Source organism: Anser brachyrhynchus (genome assembly GCF_964034855.1).
Source record: "Anser brachyrhynchus genome assembly, chromosome: 4".
NCBI classification, from domain to species: Eukaryota; Metazoa; Chordata; class Aves; order Anseriformes; family Anatidae; genus Anser; species Anser brachyrhynchus.
Genome location: NC_137698.1, coordinates 38997767 through 39021762, shown reverse-complemented (window position 1 = coordinate 39021762; position 23996 = coordinate 38997767). Strand labels below are relative to the sequence as shown.

The window sequence follows — 23996 nt, the reverse complement described above, 5'->3', positions numbered from 1 at the left end:
GTCTGGATAAACATCCCATTACACACCAGAGAACCACACATAAGTGAAAAATAAAGTGATACAGCTCTGGCAGAAAACAGCTTTACCCAGGTTTAAACTCTGTCTGACACCTAAGTTAAAACATATTAGAACAGCTTCTGGCTTCGTTGTAGTCGATGGAAAAGCTCCCATAAACGTGAAAAGACACAGGATCAAATTAATGTTATTCACTCCAACTGTTGATGTCTACAGAGGCAAAGAGAAACTGTTCTATAAAACAAAGGGATACATTTCACATTATTCTGTAAAACACAACCACAGCTGTAGATGCTGAATAAATGAGACCTACCTTCAAATATAATCCATACTCTTGTTTATTTATATCTTAATGAAAAATTCTCTTTTTGAGCTAAAATGGTCCACACTTGCTCTCAGCTGTAAGGTGATTATTATTTTTTTTCTGGAATGCTTTGACATGCAGATATCAAAGCAATGTGAATAATAGAAGTAGACAGACAAAGAAAAAATCATCTTTAAAATACAAGTGTATGAGGATATTTTACGAGTGAAGTGAATCTGCTTATGCCGTATAAAGGAAATGAAAGATAGCATTGACTAATATCTTATTTCCCAGATCCCTAAGCTATTGTATCTCATCCTGAGATTAGCCCAGAGCAAATAGATACACATTTTAAAAATGCAATTTTTCCTCAGCATAAGCAACGCTTGATGAAAAAAATTAACTATAAAATTGCAAAGTCTAAAAGCTATAAAACGCAAAGCGGGAAAAGGATTGGACTCTAAATGACTGACTTGTAACCGCGGTGCCTGGTTTGTGCCATCAGAAGGGCTATCCTCCCCTTTACATCCTAAGCCTATCCCAAATTTCAATAGCATCCAACGTGTCGCCATCCTGTTCTGCCAAAACAACCCAAAGGCTTTAGAGCTGTGACACAGCATCTCCAGGTCACGCAACACAGAAACAATAACCACTTTCAACGTGGCTTCTGTGCCAGGACCCCCTCCCTGACTGCTGGCAGCACTGGGCACCACTGGATCATCCAGATCCCAATCCTGGGAGGAAGCAGGGGTCACTCAAACCAGCATGTGGTGCCGTGGCCCTGAGGCATCCCACCCTGAGCCGTCTCCAGAAACTCCCCTTCTCACAGCCTCTTTGGGACTCTGTGGTAGGAACCAGGTGGCATTTGCTCATGTGAGTGCTTTGGTACCTGGGCACCGGGCAGGGAAAGTCAGGTACGCTGCTTTCTACATCCAGGGCTTAAAGATCAGAAAAAGGCATTATTAATACCCTGTGCACACACCACACCATGGCACTTAAAGAGCTGTGCAGACCTGGTTTGATTACTTCAACAAAATAGCCCTCTTATAAGACCTTACAATAGCTTTCTCCCTTCTTCTTTCACTTTGAAAGCAAGAATAAAATTACTTCAATTTCTCAGAGTTACAGTTCCGTCAGCCCAGCAGGCCATACATGAAGAGTTTCACAATGCTGCCCACAACTCGGTATTTGAAAACATGGCGAATTACATTATAATTGGGGTCTGGTACACGCATTTCTTTGTCAGGTTCTTGGACTGCACCGCCATCTGTGCAGACGTACCAGAAAGAACAAGAGCCAAAAGCAAAACAACTGCAGAAGTGTCCGTTCCCCCTCCAGAAGGGGGCTGAAGCTCTCCTGTTCTGGTCAAGACATCTCTTTCATGCAGAACTTAAAATACACCTCACCTTCAAGGAGAGGATAAAAAAGGTTGAAACAATTAGCTGACTAAGGCAAAACAGAACTTCCCTCCACCCCCACTAACGCAAACTATTTCCAGTTTTCTGGAAAGAAAAAAAAAATGAAAGGGAGAAAACAAAGTAGACACTTAAATTAGAAATTATTTAAATTGAATTTCATATGAAAAATGCTCAGAAGCTGGCCTGTTTAAGACAAACCTCAAGTTTTCTGCATGGCTGGAATCACATTAGCAGAGAAATGATAGCCTCATGTATTTGCTAATCTATTACCGTCAAGTTAGAAATAGAATATTGCATTAGCATGCAAAAGGCTGAGAGCCAGCGCTACAAGGGAAACTGGTATTTCTGTAGTAAGCACTGCAGAATGGCAGTGCAGATTTGTATAAATAACGAGTCAGAGGGAAAAAAGTGAGCCTGCACTGTTCTGAGGCTTATGTGCCTTGATTATAATATTGATATTACATTCATTTTAATGTGTCAACTGCTCTGAATAACCTATCGAAGGCCAATGTTTTACGTTGTTGTGATGGTAGCCTCTCTTTCCCTCTCTTTCATTTCCTTATAAAAAAAATAGAAGAATTAAAGCTCAGATGTCCTGAAATCTTTCACCCACTGATGACTGCCACATTCAAATTAAATTTGAAGGGTTTACTGCAGCTCTCAGTCTTAGCTGTATAATTTACAAAGCCTACTCAGAGTCACTCCAATCTAATTTGTGGTTCAGCAATGATCATCCTTTGCTGACTGCGCCTACCTGAAGTTCTTCTTTTGAAGATGAGAGAAAAATAAAATAAAATAAACTTTTGACACCAGCATCTTTCCTCTGGGCAAAGCTTCAAGAGACATAACCAGTGTAGCCTGGCATGCCATGTGCAGCCTGATGCAAGTTTTGTTCCTACCTATTCTCATCGTCTTTAAAAGAAATGAGCCAAGTTGAAACCCGTGTTCCAGTCGCTGAAAAGCCAGGAGAGTCCTTGTCTGGACTATAAAATTCATCTCTCCGGTCTTGACTGATCTTTGCTTCTTCTTGAAGAACTTTTCTTCGTTCTCAGAGGATATCAGCAGAGATGCTGACCGCTGCCTCATACATACTGCTTCTGTTCAGGCCTTATACTTCCCTGCTTCTCTAGTAAATTTGTATTTCCCAGTTGCAGCAATAGCAGAGTCCCTATAAATATTCACAGTTACTGGCTTTTCTGCCTTTTGAGGTTAAAACTCTGCTGCCCTGGGCAAAGGGCATGCCTGTATCTTTTTTAACAAAGGAGAAAAAAACAAATTGCTAATGATTTTGATAAAAAGAATGTTCAAACTATGACAAGACTTACACAGAAAAGAACTGCTCTAAGGAAAAGGATCTCGAGGTTCTCTGAGGTACGCAGGGCGTTAGACAAAGCGTTCTCCAAACCAGCTGGGATACACCTTGTCCACACCCTCAATATTTACACTTACAACAACCAAAAACTGAGTCAGAGCCAATGAGTTTTCTGCAGGCAGGGACTTAATGCATGGTCTTCACGGGGCACTCACGTGAAGGACATGCAAAACCAACAAGGGAACTGAGGAAGGGGGGTTACAGTTTTGCCAGATGTGCGAAAATCTTGTGTTAGTACAAACACACAATCTTTCCTGAATCTTCACTCACATCAACCAACGGGCTTTTCTGACAGTTTTGCCCAAGAGGCCACATGCTGTCCCAGAACAGGCCCTTGAAGATGGCTGTGCAGAAGTCACCAGGGCACATTACCACGCAGCATTTCAACCACATCTATTGTGTTCCTGTAAAGCACGGGTTTAAGGTAACTGAAACTACTGATTATTTTAATGCCAAGTCTGGCAAGTCATTTTGGCTGAAAATATGTCTTACGTTTAAAGCTTTTCAATTTGATACCATCTAACTGTTTGGAAACATTTCATTTAAAAATGCACTGAAGTGTAAATTCTTAAAAGCAAAAACATCTCTGAAATGAAGGAGTTCGCAAAGATAATACTTGATCCAAAAACATCTTTCCCCCTTTGGCTTTTCATTTTCTTCAACAAAAAGTCAATTTTTCACTAGTCCACCTGGGAATCTGAGCAAGAGTTAGGAAAGATGAGAAAGGGGGGATAGGGACAAGCCCTCAGACCCCAAGGCATCCAGACTGCTTGGTCCCATGTCATTGATGGCAGTGTGCAAAACACCAAATAAAGAGCCAGCCAGTACTGCAGCACCTCAGGCAAAAGAAACTGCAGAGTACAGTTGGGTCCCAAGGCACAGGACCCAAATAAACAGCCTGCTGAGCATCTGTCGAAGCAGAAAACCTGCTTCGCTGTCAGGTTCCCGTAACTCCATATCCTATTGCTTCCAGGTTAAATCTCTCCTACTTGCACATAAACAGGAGAGATCCTCAACGTGCCACCTAATTATATACTCAGATATTACTAAATATTGGGTCTAACGTGTAACTGCCTGAGATGCAAGAAAACTGGTGGTTCTCTGCTCAAAAGCCACTTAGCCAGCTGTCAGAAGGCAGTACAGCAGTACCTCATGTAGGCATATTTCAGTGTCTTGAAGGCAAAATCTGGACAGATTCAGGCAAAAGCATCTCTTTTTTTATTATCTGCAACCTGAAACACTTTCAAATTACATAGTTTGAGGGCTTAGACAAATTGTTACATTTTCCCATACTTGAATACATGACAGGAGATTATATTGCTTATAACAGAGACATGAAAGGAAAAACCAGTATACATAACTTCAGTAATCACTCCTTCCTTAACTTCTGCATTTCAGCTGAAAATCTGATATCCATTCAGCCTTGCCCAAAGGGGGACAGATATTAGTGTAGCCAAAAGCAGGGATTTAAATAAATCTAGTTCTATTTGCCTCCTCATGCAGATGTGTTTGCACTGGAAAAGAATTGTTCACAAAAGGCAATTTTCTAGTACAGCTTTGCTGAAATAATTTGTAAAAAAAACTTTCCCATGCAAATAGACAAGCTGTGAGAATCTGTTCAGTAAGATGTTTTTATACCGCATATCACTATTGCAGTGGAGGCAGAAAGGAAATGTAAGAGAATAATATCAGACACTTTAGACCCCATTTCTCCAATCCATTTCAATTTCTTCTCTCTCAAGACTTCTCAAAAACTACAGTAAAGGGGTTATTTATCCGTTCTTTCTGCAACTTTGCAAGAGTTAAGTTTGAATTGCCATCTCCATGTGGACACTGCTGGCTATTAAGATGTGCATACCCTACAGGGGTGTAATTAAGGAAGCATTAAGATGTTTTCACCAAAGGACAGTTCATTTGTTTGCAGCTGCACTTTTTTTTTTTTTTCCAGCAGGTTAACTACTTGGCAGCCCTTGCATGTCCTAGAGTCAATCTCTGTCTAAAGGATGGAGGTGAGTGGGCAGGACCAGGCAGTTCATCTTCTCCATCTCTCATTTATTACCACATCACTCAGCAGTCTTGCTGACCTTCCTCACCTTGGAAACAGGGACCACACACTGCTGGGGCCAGTGCAACAAGACAAACAAATTCCCTTTGAAAATAAAATAGAATAAAAATCTACCTAATAAGTGACAGAAATATTAATGGCACACGGATATTTAATAGTCCAAATATTTTAAAAGCAAGCTGTTATTTCATTTACTCCCGTTCCCTTCCCACCCCACCCCCCATACACACACACAACGGTTAAGACACGTTGCACAAGTGCTGGTAATTGTGCACCCACAGTTACAAGCAAAATTATCACGCTTTCATCTCCAGACCGAAACAGCAACCACTTCAGGGCTTGTGAATGGAAAATATCCTGCTCTACCCTTACATCAGGGCTGTCACAGTTTGAAAGCCCCAGCAGGACCGTCCGTAGCCTCCAACAGCAGCGTCTGCACAGGTATCATGGGCCGCATCATTTATGCGCCTCTGCCATGTTCCTGAAGCAGCAACAGGAAGTCATTAAGAGGTGGGATAACGAAGGATAGCTTCCCAGGTGTTGAATAGGAACTGACCAGGAAGACAAGATCCCTTGATCCACAGACAGAACAGCAATGCAAGATGCACAAACCCTCCTCCCCCCTGCTATGGCCACCTGTGTCCCGCTGCAGCCCACCCCAGGCCTGCAGGGGCTGGCAGGCCCCATTAGGTCCAAGGCCCTCACCCCTCAGCAGGGCACGAGGGCCACACATCCTCTCCTCAGCCAGCCCCACGCAGGGTGAGAAGAGCTCACAAGACTCAGCAGAGGAGCAGAAGAGAGGAAAACCATCAGGAGACCCAAGGCTCAGTGTCTCTGGGGACAGGAATCAGTACAGGACTGCAAAGACTAGCGACACCATTAGCTTTGTCCGCTGCAGAAGCTGCTAAGGGGACTCATGCCCCATGTAGACCCAGAGGCAGACCGCCGGTACCATCATGGGCACTGGCTATGCCTGCCACGCTCAGCTGGCCGCTGCTGAAACCCAAGGTGACATTCCAGTCAGCATTCATAAAGCCAGCTTCCAGCACCAGCAGCCTCATAAACTGAAGCGGAGGAGGCTGAAAAATGTCAAATCGGACGTGAGCGAGACCAACAACTGCTCGTCTCCGACACCGTAATTCCCCAAGTCTTCTCATTGAGGTTTTGGGACACGATATAAAAGCAGCCTTTTTTTCTCTGCTATGTTTCCTCCCCGTGCACCCAAAGTCTTCTTTTTTTTTTTTTTTTTTTCCTTTTTTATTTTTACCCAGCAATGATGAACTAATTCCATTCCTTTCAGGAAAGCAAGCGTCCCTTCCTGGGCTCTTCCGCACAGCCCAAACCTTGTGCAGAGCAATCTCTTGGAAACAGCTGCACAGCAGCTACAGGAGAGCATGAAAGATTAATTAGGTACATGATGGAGCTCTATATACAATTTGGTATTTAAAGTGCTTCTGCATTAAGAATCAGATGAATCCTGAGCAGGAGAATGAACTTCTCGAGCAAGTTTAAATGTGCTTAGATCTGTGACTGATAGACATGAGTGACTGCTTCATACTCTAGGGTGACCCTATTCACGCTCTCTCCTCTGACAACAATGCCAGAATAAATTGCCCTGACTGACAAAGACATAATAAAAAACATTATTCTGGAAACCCACTCACTTAACCCATACCTACATGACTGTGGTCTATTTAAAATACCAACCAATTCAGTGATTAATTTTGGTGACTTACTCATTTTTATTTAGGGAAGCAATGGTTGTGGTGCATAATGATAAATCCATTTTGATTTTAAGGTGTCTATCACCTGAAAAATGACATTCAGAAACACTTAAAAATTAACCCTTCTATTCATGGTCATTCAGCAACTCCCAAGAAGTACTGTCAGGAACATGTTTTGGATGAGCAGATTTTGGTAGGAGCAAACGTCTGGGTAGATTAAAGAGGGTAACAGCAGGAGGAGATCTTAAAAAACGACAGTCCTGCAGCCACTATGAAGTATCCAGGAGCCAAATTCACTATTACTACTTTATCATTTTTGTTACCTTTAATTCAATCGACTCTGGTGCCCACATGCAAATAGCATAACCCCAAAACAATCTTACATATATAAGAAAAGTCAGAACAACTGAGTTGAAACAAATTGAAGGAGGCAGATAGGAAGAGAAGGGATTACAGATACAAAACATGAGCTGTTCTTTTCAATCAAGAACTGGTATCACGAGTGAAACCAGCTTCTTCCTGTTTCTGACCTTAGCAAGTATAAAATTTATCTTAGTGTAACCTTGCTAGCAATTTGGTTGGGGTTTCTTGGTTGGGGTTTCAGAAAATCAGGAGAGACAGGCTAGCATGTCCTAAGCTGTGCTGGCTTCATAGAGTATCAAAATACTTCAAAACTTTTTGTTACTGCCTCAGATAAGTGGCTATGACCCGGCCAGCGTTCAGTGAGGAAGAAACTGTACTGACCAGGGAGTCTATTTACAGACTCACTGTTATTACCCTAATAGCACTTCAAAGGAATTGGGCAATCTAAATTTAATATGTACTGAGGATTGCTGTTAGCACAGTTAACTGAGATAGCAAAGATAACTCTTTGCAACCGTTAGGGAAGAAAGCCAAAGAGAAGGAGAAATGCAGTGCTCCAAGGAACTTTTTCTAAAAGTGGCATGTCCTGCCTGGTGTGCAGAAACGAGCAACTGCGATTCAGTGAGGGTGAGCTCCTGCAGGAAGCCTAAGCTAGCAAAGGGGCACGGGAGGGAGGAAGGGGAGAGGCAGGCTGGGCAGCACACACTGCTGCTCCGCAAGGTGCCGTTGTTGGTCACCTCTCCTGCCCACCTGGCACAGCTCAGTGCTAGGTAGGAGAGATGCCATGCCATCTGGCTCCAGAATGACAGCTTTTCAGCTTGTGTAAGTGTATATTATATGTATACACACACACACACCTGAATTATTAGATATCAGAGCTCACATCTGATCTATTCTCTTCCAGAACAATCCCCAGATGTATTGCTTATGCAGCCTCACTGGCTCTGAACTGCAGAAGAAATAGGAGGGGCAGGGAGGGAGTATTTTCCCCACAGTCCAGAACATCCAACAAGAAATAAGAAAAAAAGTGTTTTTCCCCACAGACCCGTATATCCACATTACAACACTATGCTATAGCACAGTCTGAAAGAGCTGAAGAAATTCTCTCTTTCTGCTGAACTATCTCTAGATACCAGGCAGACATTATGAATAGGTATTTACAGAGTTTTCAGCCTATTCTATTGGACCGCCAGGGACCAGCCTTATATAACCATCAATAGACGATGAAAAGCCAGAAGTCACCTCCACCACTTGTTATGTGTTTTCTTTACTTCAAAGCCTCATGTACTGCTTGCTCCAGCAGTGTGAAAGCTTTAAATTAAGGTGTGCTAGTATGGAGTAAGTTTCACCGTACTTTCCTTAGATTGGCATTCTAGGAGAGATCTCTGTTTGGGTCTAATCTTATGGCTCTGGCTCCTAGCAAACTTAATTCATTTCAAGTATTAACTGCGCTTTAATCTCTTAGAGAGTGCACACACTCGAGCTACCAGCTAACTAAATCACTTTCAACAAGAACCTAGTTACATAGGTACATGTTCAGCGCACAAGGCAAATTGTACATGTCAGCACACAAGACCCGCCTTCATTATTTACTCCCCTGTTCAGTTCATTCCTCAGTAATCCCTGCTCCCCCCTAGCAAAATCAGGAACTGTGAGCAGCATGTGTGACTCAGGGCAGAACCAGCCTCGCAGGGACTGATCCTAGGAGGTGCTGAGCTGCTGTTCCCACTTGGGGCTCAGACCTACCTGAGACCTCTCCAGCTGCACAGTGGTGGGCAAAGCGGGCTTCTGGCCTGGGGGCAGCACCAGACCCGGGCTCCATCCTTAGGTACTGAGCTCCCCGCACTCCTGGCAAACAGCAGATGTCCCGAGAAACAAGTCGCCTCTACAGTTCTCCTTTACACACATAGAAATTGTTTCCATCTGATTTCCGGCTGCGCTACGAACAGTTCAAAGTAACTCAGCATATATGGAGATCATAAAGCTCAAAGCAGACCACATACAGATTGTTTGCCAAATATCACACCTTATGGACTGGCCACATTAGCACAGCAAGGAAGGAGAGAAGAGTGCTGGTGAGTCATGAATAATACATGCTGCAGACTGAGTCTGTAATCGCACTTAAACTATTTGTTTTCCCTATTACCAATGGAAATAAGCAACATAAAATTGTAGGGTTTAGTAAGTGCATATTTTGTTTCACACGGAGGAATATGAAGTCCTTGGTACAGGAAGAGCATTCACTAGGCTTGCATTTTCTAGGTGCTGCAACCTGAGGCACAGAAAGTTAGCAGTTACTGGCTGTGCTACTGAATTACACTAACAGGTGAATAGCTCACAACTAGCTAGACATTTCTACGTATTGCAGGCAACCAGCATGCAGGATAAGCAAAGAAAACAGAATTTCAGTATCAGTACAGCCCTTGCTTCCTTTGAAGACTCTTGCCATGTGACAATAAGTGGCCTTACGGTGCTCCTCATTCTCTTTTCTGATCCCTGGACCTGAGCATCCATCTTCATCTACAGGGGGCAAGCCTAGGAACTGGGGTAACCAGTCGTTCCTCTGTAACATCTCAGAGGATGTAGAGACACAAAATGCCACATTTAGGAACAAAATGAACAATGCTGGCAAAACAAGATCTGCCTCCATTGTGCATCCCTTGAATTGGATAGACGGTCACTTCAGGAGAAAAAACAGGAGAGTCAAAGATTGTCATCTCTCACACCCCAACAGCACCTATGGAGGAGGTGCCAAACATGTCACGAGAGAGACAGGATTTCAGAAAGCAAACGCTGTGCCCTTGTCATGAGAAATCAGAACGGGAGCCTTCATCCTGCTGATTTATAGCTACTTCTGTAGCATTACAGCCCTGCCACGTGCATCTGCCCCGATGGCTCGTTACCCACTCCCCAGCACCCTCGGGGCAGCCAGCACCTCTCCCTGTGGATGGGGATGCCCTGTGCTCCGAGAGCCGTAGCACAGAGCCTGGACACATGTCCCTGGACACGCTCACTCGGGGACTGCCGGCCATCAGTGGCCCACAGGCACCCCAATCTTCTGAGGTTTGGGCCGTAAAGCCACAGCAAGCTCTCCGGGATTTTAAGGCTTGCAATGTGGCCCGAGCATGCAGGGCTTTAACCAGCACAACAAAAAAGCCCCGCTTGGGAGGGCGGACCTCCTGCACAACGCTGTATGAGTTCTGCTCTGAAGGACTCTGAAGGGCTGAGGAAAGCGGGGAAATGCCATGCCTCTAAGGGAAAAGGGTCACCATAATTATTTCCTTAAGAAAAAGCATTTTCTCTGCTTTTCAAAAAAAAAAAAAAAGGTACACACGAGCTGGAGGCAGTCACCCAGCATGGAAAATGAGTTCAAATCCTAGAAAGTTATTAAATGGAACAGAAAATAGTCTTATAATGGGAAATGCCAGACAACCCTAGTAAAAAGTAAAGCTTCCAGTCCCACCTGTAATTGCCACCGCTGCACTCTTAATAGGTTATCCACAATTATACACAGATGGTGAGAGATGGCACAATCTTCACTGATGTTTGCAATTATATATTCTGGTTAACAAAATGCTCAGGCAAATTACGGGCACTCCTGGAGATTTCTCCTTTCGCTCTTAAAGACCACCTTGCATCAGAAGATAAGAATTAGCAGCCGTAACAAACAGTGTAAAGAGAAACTCTTATAGCAGATGACAATTTCTATTTTAATCTTTTATCTTATCTATTTTCCTAGTGTATTCTGAAAGATGCTGTTTATTTTATAAGGTGTATATAATATAATACTCTTTTACTGCAAGTGACAAATAAATCAACAAAGAACACTGTTTTGGAAAAAAACAAAGGAAAAACATAATTATCTTATGCACAATCAGGGCATGATGAGAGATAATTTTCAGATGTAAGTTTGGTACAAATAGAATTTTATTTCTGAAAAACAAATTTGATAAGACACTTTAGAAAAGCCCTTTTGGGCTTTTAGAAGAGATTGCATTGTGCTCAGAATACTTCAAGGGGGGTGTTTGAGTTGAAATCCATATTTCACCAGAGTTGATGTTCAAGTATTAAGTTGAAAAGTGTCTCGACTTTTCACAGGAAAACCTTATTTAAATCCCAATAAAAGTTTGCACAAAAAAAAGTTTGTAATTGTTCTAAACTGTTCCTTCTTCTAATATCAAAGAAGGAAATTCATATATAAAATGATTTGTTGAAGTTCTTTATTACTTCTAAATTGTTTTTTTTTCTGTTTAAGCACAAAAACTTTCATTTCCTCCTTAGACATTGAAAGGTGGTTTAATTTCTTGAAGACCATTTTGCAAATATTTTTCATCTAAAGAAAGGATTACATATAGCAGTTTCTTGATATCAAAACTAGATAAATGCTTGTAATCACCAGCACGACTGCATTGTAAGTAGCAACTAATACAAGAAGCCATTTAAGGTTAAAGCTATGAAACTTTGGAACAGCCACAACATAGAAGGCATGAGGTACCTGTTCAAAGCATTGCGAAAAAGATGACATTTAACTACTATTAACGCTTTCTAAACTCATGTTTATACTATTTACACTTAATTTCTATTTAAAACTTTCTGTAAGAGTATGGAACATTTGAGATAGGTGCTCTCTTAAACCCCGTTGAAACTTTACAAAGCAAAACAGTAGAAAGGCATTAAATTCTCATGTTAGCAATGTTCTGATAGCACCCTGTCATACGATGAAGTCCCTGTAATTACAGTGAACTTTGTTGCACACCTACTCACAGATCAACTACTCATGAGAAGAGACAGCTAACAAGGCAAACACACAAAGACACTCGAGGAAGGAAAGATCAGAGGAGCACATTCTGAATACTGTTAAAGCTCAACGAGGGTGTGGCTGCCTTCTTTGTTAAATGTCTAGAAGGAAAACAATATAGAACTTCTATAGATTGAGGAAGGCAGTAGACTCTTCGTACAGCCTTCATCTTTTCCCCACTTTTTCTGGTCTTGTGTGAGAAGCCCACTCATCACCTCCCTCAAAGAGAGGGCAAAAAGCCGTAAACCCAAGCTGAGAAGCAGCAGCTACTGAATTCAGCACCACCAGTAAAATGAAGTTAACTTGAGCAGAGGCAAGTCACTATACTCATTCTGAAAAGAAAAAAAAAAAAGGTATGTAATCACACATTAAAGCACTACATTTACAGTTAAAAATAAATCTTTGAATTTGTCTGTTTATCACACGGGTTTATTCTAATTTCCAGGAAAATGTAGTTTATGCTCTTTAGCAGAAGCTGTTAAGATCCTTAGAATTAGTTCATTTATTAGTCTTAACGCTGCTGTTAGGATGGAATAACTTCTGCGGACTAAGCAATTGAGCCTCTCTTAGGTTTCATACAACTCAGATCGGTCCCTCACATTGTGCTAACTCCAGTACATACATGACAGGATGCCTTTAATCTCACAATTGTTTTGTTCGCTTAGAAATAGCTTAGTTAAGTAGGATAAGAGAACGATGTTCACAATCAGTCCCAGGCATATTTCAGCCCTTTTGGTTACAAATTTATACCAAAACACTGTCACCTTTTAAATCCATGTACTAACTGCTAGTGGGTTTGGTTTTACTGTTTTTATTTTTATTGTAATGCTTTTTTTTTTTTCCTCTCCTCAGAACACAGCAAGACACCCAGGCAACTGGTATCTTATTCCTCAAGAGATTATAGAAACAAAATTTGGCTCGAATGTTGTTTCTACAGAAAATATTTATTTTTTTTTAATAGAGCATTCAATAGATTGTAAATACCTCTTTGCAATCTTCATACCTCACAACCCAAACATTACTGCAATAATTACTGCATCATCTAAAGAGCAGGAGAATCGAGTCTGAAGAGCAGTCACGAACATCACGTAAAACGGGAGACGTGCCACCAGAGTTAATAACGTGGCTGAGAGCAAAGCAGCCATAGGGTTGCGATCCCTGGTGTATGACTTGCACAAAGAAAAAGGGCTATCAGGCTCTTAGCCTGACAGCATCTGCTAAACCAAAAGTCCCAGTCAGAGCCATGATAGCAGCAAATCTGGATATGTTGAAGTTATTTATTTTTTTTCCCCCCAAGTTACAACAATCAGAAAACCAGACACCTCCTCTCAGACCATGAATTGTATAGTCACATATTGAGACTTTAATTCTCGTTGATGACTAATACCAATCTGTTCACAGTAGCTAAAAACCTCCTCCTAACAAAAACTTTTCCGTATCTATGGGGAAATAGTTGGTTTTATCTAGCTTAATGTTTCATTACACACCCTCTGGAACTTTTCTAATCCAAAATGTAATGCCTTCTAGGCAACCCCAAGCATGCACGTACTAAATAGCCCTGTCAACCCCAAACAGCGGTCAGTCTGAGTTATAAGGAAAAACATTGCACTGAAATGTAAAGGCTCAGGCTGGAGGGCTGCAGCAGGGTAATCAAGAGGGTAAGTGCGCAAAGGTGAGGGGAATGCTCTGGCTAATTAGCGAGTGAGAGACGTGAATAGGCAGAAAGAAATAAAGGAGCCCATTCGCCACCCACCTGGGAGACATGCAGACATCTGCACCAGTAATCAGCACAATACCAGCCATCTTCGTACCAAATTTCTTCAGATTACTATGCAGAATGAGGGAGCGAAGCAGATTCAGACCCAAGCCTCAAAAATGGGTTTCTGTGGAAATTACATTTGGTATGCTATGTCAGCAGTGGCTAACCAGAAACACTCACTCACCACAGGTCAATTTTTACCTGTACAAACGTAGAGTAATTCGGTTTTACTACAGAAGGTAGATGAAAACATTAAAAGTAGGAGAGATCAACACTATTTATCCAAATGTGGGTCAATTTTCTTTCCTTAGTATGTAATAAAGCTAAGAAGCCTCACCTTCCTCGTGTTTTCACTTGGGGATTTTCACACCTTAGATATTACAGCTTTAAAAAAAATAAAAATCCTCTTTTTAGCAATGAAGAAGGCTCTTCGCAACTACTTTACAGGGATTTATATAGGACAGCACAAGGTGAAGAAAATAAGAGTTGTAGAAAACGTGCTGTCTGCATTGTGACCTAATTCTCTGAACTCCTGATTTTGAAGGGACTACACCACCGCTTAAACTCTCAGAGGCACAGATATCAAACTTCAGAAAACAAACCTCATCAAACATTAAACGCTTCAGACTGCATGAGATTAGGAATTGGGATTTTGGTATAAATCCTTCTTATGTTCAGGATCACTAATGCCACTAGAGGGTTTGCTCTTAGAATTAACAAAGGTAAAATTACTAGGCAAATACAGTGCAGCAAAAGCATTTCTTAATTACTATTACTTAGGAAGAGCAGGTTCTGAAGAGCCGTGTTCTTTCTTGCTTGCCAGCTCAAAGGAACAGATTGGTTTGGTTTGAGAAGTAGGAAAAATCAGCTGACACTATTCTTCTCACACACCTCAGCAATGCCAAGACATTTTGTACCTACACAAAAATATGTTTTTTTTTTAAATCAAGAGTGCAGCTAACCCAGCCATCAAGATCAAAACATGGCAAAGGAAGAACAAAGTCCATATAGGAAGAAGCAAAGCATGACAGCTCCCCCTGAACACCTGCTGAACTAAAAAAACTTCTCTCCGAGCTGGTGGGCATTAGGGCAGGTGGAAAATGGGACATGGCAAAGCCATACATAGTAACAAAAGTTTTTTTCTCTCTTTCCAGATTTTGTTTTAAATGTCGATTCCACCTCTGCATGGCCAGGAACCTCTCTGGTGAAGTACCTGTTACTAACCTGGGTTTCAAACTAAGGGGTTGGGGCTCCATCTCATTTGTGCTTTATTTACACCCCTTTCCTGTAGCCTGTTCTTCCAAGGTGGGAACTCCTTATTGTTGGCTTCACAGGGGTAACCTCCTTGAAGAGGGTCATTTCTTTCCCAGAAGTCAAACTGAATGAAAGCAGAGCAATGACTACTCTAGAGTCAAGTGAGGAGACTCCTCTCCAAGGACAAACACATTTCCTTTTATTTACTACACTTCCTCCTATGGCCTGTCCTGCAGCAGCAAATCAGCATATTCAGGTCAGTACTTGGCAGCGACCCCATGAAAGACAATGGCTAACTTTGGTGAAAGTGTACTCTGAACAAAGAAAGTAATTCAGATAGAGAAAGGTGAAGATATCATCCAAAACCCACTGAAGTTGCCTGAGCCCTCCAGGCCTCATTTGGGCTCCAGCTCTAACTCACTGCAGGGAAACACGAGCACCTCCATCCTCAGGAATTATTTGAAGTTACGTGACAGCGAGCCCTCCAAGGCAAGCAGCTTACGGCCACCCCAACACGCTTGCTGGGGGACCAACACGGAGCCAGACGGGGAAGGGGAGCCCCAAAGGGTTTCATAAGCACAGAAATCTCTGACAGCTGAGGAATAAAGTTGAACCAACACTATTCCGGAGCATCTTCTTTTATTTCTGGCAGCTTCAGCCGTCACATAAGATTTCAAATGACGCTGCTCATGCTATGTGATACAGGGTTGCGAGCGTGACCTTGAGCATGCAGTATTTCTTCCACACACTGTTGACTGCATCAAACAAGCCACCCAGCACTCCTCCTCCCCCAGCTCAGCCACTGCCAGAGCATTCAAACCTGCTCAGGATACTAACAGATCTCTCACCGCAGCGAAAGGTGAATCCTATTTGGGTGTATGACAGAAAAGCACTTATAAATTGCTGAATGTTAGCTTTAAACCCAAACTGTAGTCTGGAGAAATAAAAATAATAAATCTTAAAAAAAAAAATCTTCTTACCAAATACAAATGACTCTTTCTAGTGATTATAAATATAACCGGTGAATCGTGAAGACCATAAATACTTCCCACAGTTCTGGGACTAGCAAAATAAACCACAAGAGCAAAATTCCTGTGGGTTATGATGTCAATGTTACCATGAAATGTATTAATGGCCCAGCTCACTGTGTTCCCATATTTATGTTTATGTAATAGATGGATCCAACCACAAGTTTTAATAGAAAAACATAGAAATATAACTTGGAAATCGAGGTTTATCTCCTGGCACTTATAAATGCATACTTCTCTTTCCACATTATCCAGAAAGAATTGGCAGTACACCAATATGAGGCATATTGACACGTCTTGCTGATAGCACTTGAAAGCCCTTAATAGTTAGAGCTAAAGTACTTGAGCAACAGGATCCCTAGGCCAACGTGACTGCAACTGCCATTTATTTTTCTTCTCTGTCCTAAATTTCCCTCTGAATTGTTAGTTTGCTGCACCAGAACAGCACCTTCTTACCCTGCTTTGGCTCTTTTCAAGAGCCCGTAGTTCCCCAGACTGTTTTGCCCGTTTTCCTTTTCGTGGTGATGGCTGTTGGAGTGCTTGATGTTCTAGGCCGCCGAGTCCAGTTTTATTTCTATTATGTTTGCAGCATCCCAGATCTGCCAGCTATAGGCACTTTAAAAACACATTATCAGGAAACAGGATAGCAGCACTGACTTTACTTAGGCATTAATTTAGGCAGAGTCCCTATTCATAATGCAGTAAGAGTATTAGGGGACAAAAAATAAAAATCTGCGGGTTGGTTCTTAGCAGTGAAGGCTATCACCTTGAACTCATGGAACATCCTAAGGCTGCTGCCTTGAATTATGTTTAGTTTCAGCCTTTTCCTATCTCCTCTTCTGCTGAATGTGCTCCCACCTCTTCCATGAGGACAATTTTATTTTTAAGATAATTTCTATATTTACAGCTCTCTCCTCTCTTCCTTCCCCATTCCCTCTGCAAGCAATTCTTTCCTTTCTCTTTCCAAAAGGTTTACAAGAAATGAACCAGGACAGCCAGATGCTGCTTTCAGATGCTGCATAGAGGGTCCAAAACCATGGCTGGCAGCAGAGTAAAGAGTTAGTACAAATCCTGCTGCAGACTGATGTTATTTTTGTGTTTACCGCTCAGCCACAGATACTCAAGCCACCACCTTTCATTATTTAGCTGCCACTGACACACATTTGAGAGTCCAGCCTATTCCCTCTACTGGACTACCCTATAAATACAGCTTAAATGAAACCGCCTTCTGTGCCTGTGGTGAAAACAAATGTGAGGGAGGAGGATCAATCCATACCATAACATTGAAAACAAAGAGTACTGAAAGGCAACGAGGAAATGGTTTGACACAGTGGCCTGGATAGCCCATACCCATAAGGTTTTGCTGCCACACAACCACTGACAAAGCATGCTAGTTGGCACAGAGCTTGTACTACATGGGGGGGGGGGGGGGGGGGGGGTGGTGTTGTTGACAGTAAAGCTTCACCATGCCCTAAAGGTCATTTTTGTCCATCAGAGATCCCTTGTGCAGTGGTGTAGCAGCTGGTACAGAAGTCAGAAATGTTTTTTTGCAGATCCCTCCTCAGCACTGCCTGGCAAAATCACTTTGTCACAGGGCCCAATTGTCCCCTGGAATAGCGCCAGGGCACCACTAACAATGGGTACTGCAAGGGTTTAGCACCATGCTCTCTAACCCTTTCCTCAGCTGGCTTTAAAACCACAATAGCTGGAAGACTATTCTCTCACTACACAATAGCACCTACAGGAAGCACAACACCGCCAAGGCTACAAGAGGGGAGATTTCTTTTAAAGACCACAAAGAGTCACCACCTACAAGAGCTGCCTCCTTCAGCTAAAGCTGCTTGTATCAGACATATCACAAGGAATAGCCTGTTTCAGCCACAAACAGAAAAAAATAATTATAGCAGAAATACCATACTTGCAATTATCCTTTAGGAGCTACGATTGTTTCTTCAACTTCAATAGGTAAAAATTACGGATGCCAGAAAACTTAAATAATTCTATTACCTCTTTGATGAAGCCAAACATGCCTTGACATCTATTTCAGCTGTTACCATTCATTACTGTTTTGCAGATCTTTAGTATACTGTTTATCAAAAGGAATTGCTTCAAATTATTTATGTTTTAGGAGCTGCTCTATCATAATTATTTTTGCACAGTTGAACCCCAGTAAACTTCTGTCCAGCTTTCTTGTTTCCCTTTCATTACCATAGCTGATCTTACATACTAATTAAAAACAGGCTATGCTAATTAGATCGCACTGTTTTCTTAATGAGATAAAAAGTCTTTTTTTTTCCCCCCAAGTTGGTTGCTCATTACTCACTTCATAAGAGAGACTGCAAAGTTGCATGACCTTCAACACCATCAGGTCTGCCTTCTGCAGCAGAAGAAAAAGCCTGTCTTTTCCCCCTTCCACTCCATGTACTATAAATATCAAATCCAGTTCCATAACAAGTTGCTGGTAACTGACAACTTGCTTTTTCTGTTTTGTGCTTCTATTTCTGCACAAGCACAGCTCCAGGCTCTACTGCAATAAAGAAGAGCAAAGATTCTGTTTTCCTCCCTCTGTTTTGTAACCTCAAAGCAGTTCATCCCTGATTTGCAATTCTGTCCTCACCTTTCCTCTTGGTTTATAATTTCATCCAAGCGTAGTTGATCTCAGCATTAGAGAGGAAATAAGGATAATAAAATGGAGGACAGGCTCTTTACATAGGAGAATTTCCAAATACTAGCAAAACAATTTAAATTTTGATTTTCTTGGTTACATAACATGAAGAACAAGCATGTTACCTAATCCAAAACATCTACTTGTTTTCAAATTCTGTAAGGCTAACACACTTATCAGCTGTGGGACTCCCATGCCCTTACAAAATTGCCTCCTACTGCATACTGAAGATGTTGCTTCCATGTTTTCCACGGAGTTGCATGATTGGGATAACTGCTTTCCATGGAGCAACCTTAGTTCTCAGGCAACATGATATGGCCAGAACCAGACTCATCTTCAAGTCACAGGCCAAAGTCTACATGCACATCCAGATTTCTCCCTGTTACACTGTTGTGGTTTTTTTGTTTGTTTTTAAACAGACAAATTCTAACATCTGATTCTACTATATTTATTTTGACTTGATTTGTGTAGCTTGACACATTTTGTTAACATCTCCAGGGTCAACCATGTCAAATAAAATGAAATACATGCATTTCTTATGTAGCAGTGAACCCAATTATTCATACCAAAAAGACACATTCATGTGGCAAATCGAAGTGAGGGATTACAAGATTTTTATAGTATCATAACTGCAAATTAGGCCTTTTTTTTTTTTACTGTATAGCAGCTGGTCCAGCTGTTCATTTAACAGTGACATGATCACATAAGCCACTAACTAGGAATCTGTGTCCTTCACCACAAGACACAATGTAGTTCTCCAATGTTCTTTTTCAATCTACTCACAGTTCTTTTTTTCTATCAGACCCTAATGTGCCTCCAAATTTCTCTAATGTTCCTTTTGACCTTTACAAAGCGATTCTCACTGAGGCTTCCACTGTGCCACAGAAAATTCCTGAAATTTTTGTGCCAGTAATAAGTACAGCTGTAAACAAAAGGTGGTCCTAAATTACAACATTGGGTCTGAATACCCCCCACTTTTAGAACCAAATTCAATTGTCTGAATTTTGCAAGTGGTTCTTCAGTTGAGCAAATTCCCATTCTACATGTTGTTAAATCTTCTTAAGTACTCACCATCTGACTGCTGAAGCTGATGTACAATCAGAGTTTGTGAAATTAAAAAAAAAAAGTTACCTCTGGAAAGCAGGTCAGGTTCTGGAGGAGGTCTGGTCAGCAACACACTTCTCTGCACCGAAGCATCCTTCCACCATCCAGGAAAGGGAGATGATTTGTCTCTGGAGGTTGCATTCCTAAAACACATGTGAAGGAGAAGTTGCAGACAGCTGGGACATACATAATATCATAACACTTTTCACAGCAATTTAGCCTCCTCAGCCTCTTTGGCTCCAATTGTCTTTGTGCCACTTCACTGAAGTGGATCATTATTAACCCCTTGGCCTAAGCACCTAGTTCATCTTGCAAGACTTGTCAGGTCATTTCCTAGCCTGCAAAGGGTAACTGTATGCATTCAGGTACTCTTTGGTGAAATCTCCTTTGTCTGCAAAGATCATCCGCACTGTCTGGCACTGAGGATGTCAAAGACAAAGCTCTGAGGTGAATGAGACCAAGACGTGTAGACACAGCTGGTGGGCTATCTCCTCCCCACCCTGCCCTGAATTTGCAGCACCTCCCAGAGGAAATCCCTGATCTAGGATATATTATGGTCAGGTTTACAACTCCCTGCTGTCAGCAAGTGCAGGGGTACCCCACTCTATATTGAGTTGGCTGGATCAACTTCCATCTGCAGGTCAAACCTTCCCCCCGGCCTACCAGCTCTCAGCTGGCCTGGCTCACCCCAAGCTGCAGTCACTGCAGGAGATATGGGGGACACAAAAGCCAAAGCCACCAGGGGACAGGACTACTTCACACATGCTCTCAATAGCCGGCCTTTCCAACTCTATCACCCCCCTCCACCTTTGTTTCACCTCCTTCATCAACCTCCTTCCTCAGCATCTGAGGGGCCCCTCGCCACCAGGCCTGTTACCACGGGAGGGCTCGCTGCTCCCTCCAGCTCTCGCTGTGCAAAGGGATACTGAATTGCACCCTCCTTTCTCCTGGAAACAGAGTTCAGGACTCCCATCACCTTCAGCAAAACCTACTGCTGCCTGTCAGTCACTGACTGGCTCCATGGCAGCCATTAACTCCTCTCCAAATAGCTTTATTATTTTATTCATGCAGTGGTGCTGCTGTGAAGCAGCTGATGTATTTCATCCTGGAGGAGCTAGTTTTTCAGTGGCGTACAGCTTGTAAAAATCACTTTGTGAAGCACTGTGTTTTTCTCCTGGGTGAAAAGTGCTGTACGAATAAAGATCATTGCCATCTTATGAAATTCTCAGTGTGGCAAATGTTTTGCTATGGGTTGTCCTTTAGGAACTGTTTGGGCAGCCAACACCGAGTGTAACCCAAGCTACCGAAGCTGGGGAAGGTCTTGCACTACCTCTGCTTGTTTCATTCTGTCATCTAAAGCTGCATTCAAGCGGTATCATTTCCAGGATTTACTAAGCTTTTGCTGCCTCAAGAGAGCTTAGGACTGAGAAGAAAACTTAGCAACTTAAAAGAAAATATCCACTGCATTATGTAAAGCTATTCTTAGCACATACACATAATTTCTAAGAAGCATAAGTCACGGTAAGTGTTTTACGGTATTTAATAATAAAAAATGGTAATCCAAAAGGAAGTTTCTGCTCTGCCAGTCCAAAGTAGTTAAGTGTAACATAAAATTTTAGTGCAGACAGTCTTCCTTTCATGAACTCCTCCTTCCTTGTGTGCTGCATGTACAGATAGCTACCTATCCCGCCTGTCAGAAGAGACTGAGAGGTGAGCAGTCACCAGGCTCAGCAGACAGCTCACCTGTTGTCACTCTGGAAACCTAAAGCTTTTGGCATGATTTCATATGTAAGGGCTATCAGTACTAGCCTCTCACTGCTGACAAATGCCTTCCCTTCGTCCCCTTGGATATTTTTTATCTTTAGGGCAAACTCATTTGCTGTCACAAAGTTCACATAGCCAGTGGCAAATTGCACCGTGTGCCTGGTCTGCAGAAGGCAAGGCGTCATACTTAGCGAGCCAATTACATGAGATGAATGGGGCTCGGGTGCCGAGACCAGAACTGAAGATAGAGAGGCCACCTGATAAAACAAACCATTAGGATGAACCGTATTTTAAACGCCCCCACCTCCCCACACACACCTTTTTAACTTCTCCCTGCGATTGCAATTTTTTATTTGGAAGCTGGGAGAAGACCAGGTTGTGGCCCTGGGCTGCCACAGTAGTTGTATATTATGGGGAGTATGCTTAGGGTGACAGTTATAAACACAGTCTCCAGAAAAACACTTCATTTACAAAACAGATTTGACAGCTCGGTTTGTTTGCAATGCAGAGCACTCCTCACAAACCCCCACATGGTCCTGTGAGCCTTGATTACTTTTTTGATGCCAGCTCTTCCATAGAGACCTCTGAAATGGAATTGATGAATGAGGTCCTGTCAGGCTCCATTCCCTGGGTGGCCTTGAATCCATCCAGTTATCTGTTACACTGCCAGCCCTGACAGTGATGAACACAATGCAGGCAGCTGACAACACCCCTATTCATTACAAAAAGGGAAAAAAGGGAAAAAAAGAGAAAGATGGAAAGTCATATGTTTGCCACCCTTCAATGCTTCACTCATCTGCACTACCTTTAGAGGACCTGCTTGGGGAGGAGATGATGAAGTCTGTTTATACAATTACGTGGAACAGGAGATCCAACATCCCTAAGCTCCAGTAAAGCTGAGCATCAAACTGCCCAGATGCTGGCATTTCTTTTCCTTTTATTTTTTTTTTTTTTAATTAAGTTGTCTGTGGCTCACATTTATTGCAGAGACATGTTCTGATGTGTCTGTCACAGGCACAATGGCCACAGAGCAGCCCGATGACACTTCTCTTTTTGTGCGTCATGGGCACAGTGTCTCTGCTAACCAAAGTCCTCACAAAAGGATGAAAGCTGGGAAGAACTGCTAGTCTGGTTTGCTGCAATTATGGCAGATTACAGAGCAGCTTTATTTTCTCCATAATCCTAGCTGAGCAGCAAAGTTTCTTGCATGAGAATTGCTTCTCTGTGTGCTCTCTTCCGTTTCACCTTCAGCAGGTTGCCTGAACCAGCCAGTGCCTGCTTGTTGACTTGTGTCATCAGGACTGACCCATACGAGCTCACCAACAAGTTTCTTCCTTTACAGAGACTGGCAGAGTGATGTATATCGAGAGCCATCACGCTCTTCTAAAGTTACAGACCAAAGAAGAGAAAAAACAAAACATTCAGACCTACAACGCAGAGCTTGTCATCTTTCACCCAGACAGACATTGCCTAGCCTCACTCTTTCCTTGCAGACTCCTGGAATTAACAGTCAGTCACACATGCCTGAGTTTATACCTTAAAACAAAAACCACACTACTTGTATTCCGGAGACACAGAAATCTCATCTGTAAGGCAGACTGAAAAAACAGTCTAAACCACCATGACAGAAAACTAAGGTTTTTTGCTTTTAAACCCAAAGTCTTTTTCCATGGCATGTCTCAGTTTTCCACCAATAAAACAGAGAAGACCCAAAACACACAAGCACCCCCTCCATACACTACTTCAATGTTTCATTTAAATGAAGAACCACCTGGCTATTTCCTGCCCTTATTCCTCATTACAACTCAGATTTTCCAAGCTGTCTCACATACCATACCACAGAAGGCTCATATTACACTGAAAAAGGACACATTGCAAAACAATTCCCAAACAAAGATCATTTCAAACATATGTTTCAGAATTTGATTTTGCTCAGAAGTCACAATTCTCATAGGAAGTTTAAATGAAATGATTTTGTTTATTTCGACTTTCCCAGAAGAGAGAACTCTCATAACGAGTGTTGGATTTATCCAACTGATACTAACCATTTAAAAAGGCATTCACTTTTCATCAGCTGTTTAAGCTTTGTCTGTAGTCACTGGAAGAGGCTGTTCCAAAAGCGCATTGCATCTTAGAAACCTCTTTTTAGATGGACCAAGCCCTTCAGGTGCTTCTCCCTCTTCATTTACTACTGACGGAGTGACAACACCTGGCTTAGCCTAGACACCTAACTTTGGTTAATAGTAAGATGTCAGAGTAACAGACTGCAGAGACCTTTCCTTTGTTTTCTCTTTTCTATGCTAAAAGAAGTGATGCTTTATCTCAGGAAACGATAGCTCCATCATTCACAAAACACATTACGA

The 23996-nt window shown here is 42.2% G+C and overlaps 1 long non-coding RNA gene across 12 annotated transcripts in view; it reads right to left on the bottom strand.

Annotated features, from left to right (window-relative positions):
- LOC308194881 overlaps positions 1 to 23996 on the bottom strand; it is a 188401-nt gene that overhangs the window by 106872 nt on the left and 57533 nt on the right. For all 12 annotated transcript variants that reach the window (XR_013950963.1, XR_013950964.1, XR_013950965.1 and 9 more), the window contains one exon: positions 19897 to 20012. This is a non-coding gene — a long non-coding RNA (uncharacterized lncRNA). The remainder of the gene's footprint in view (positions 1 to 19896; positions 20013 to 23996) is intronic.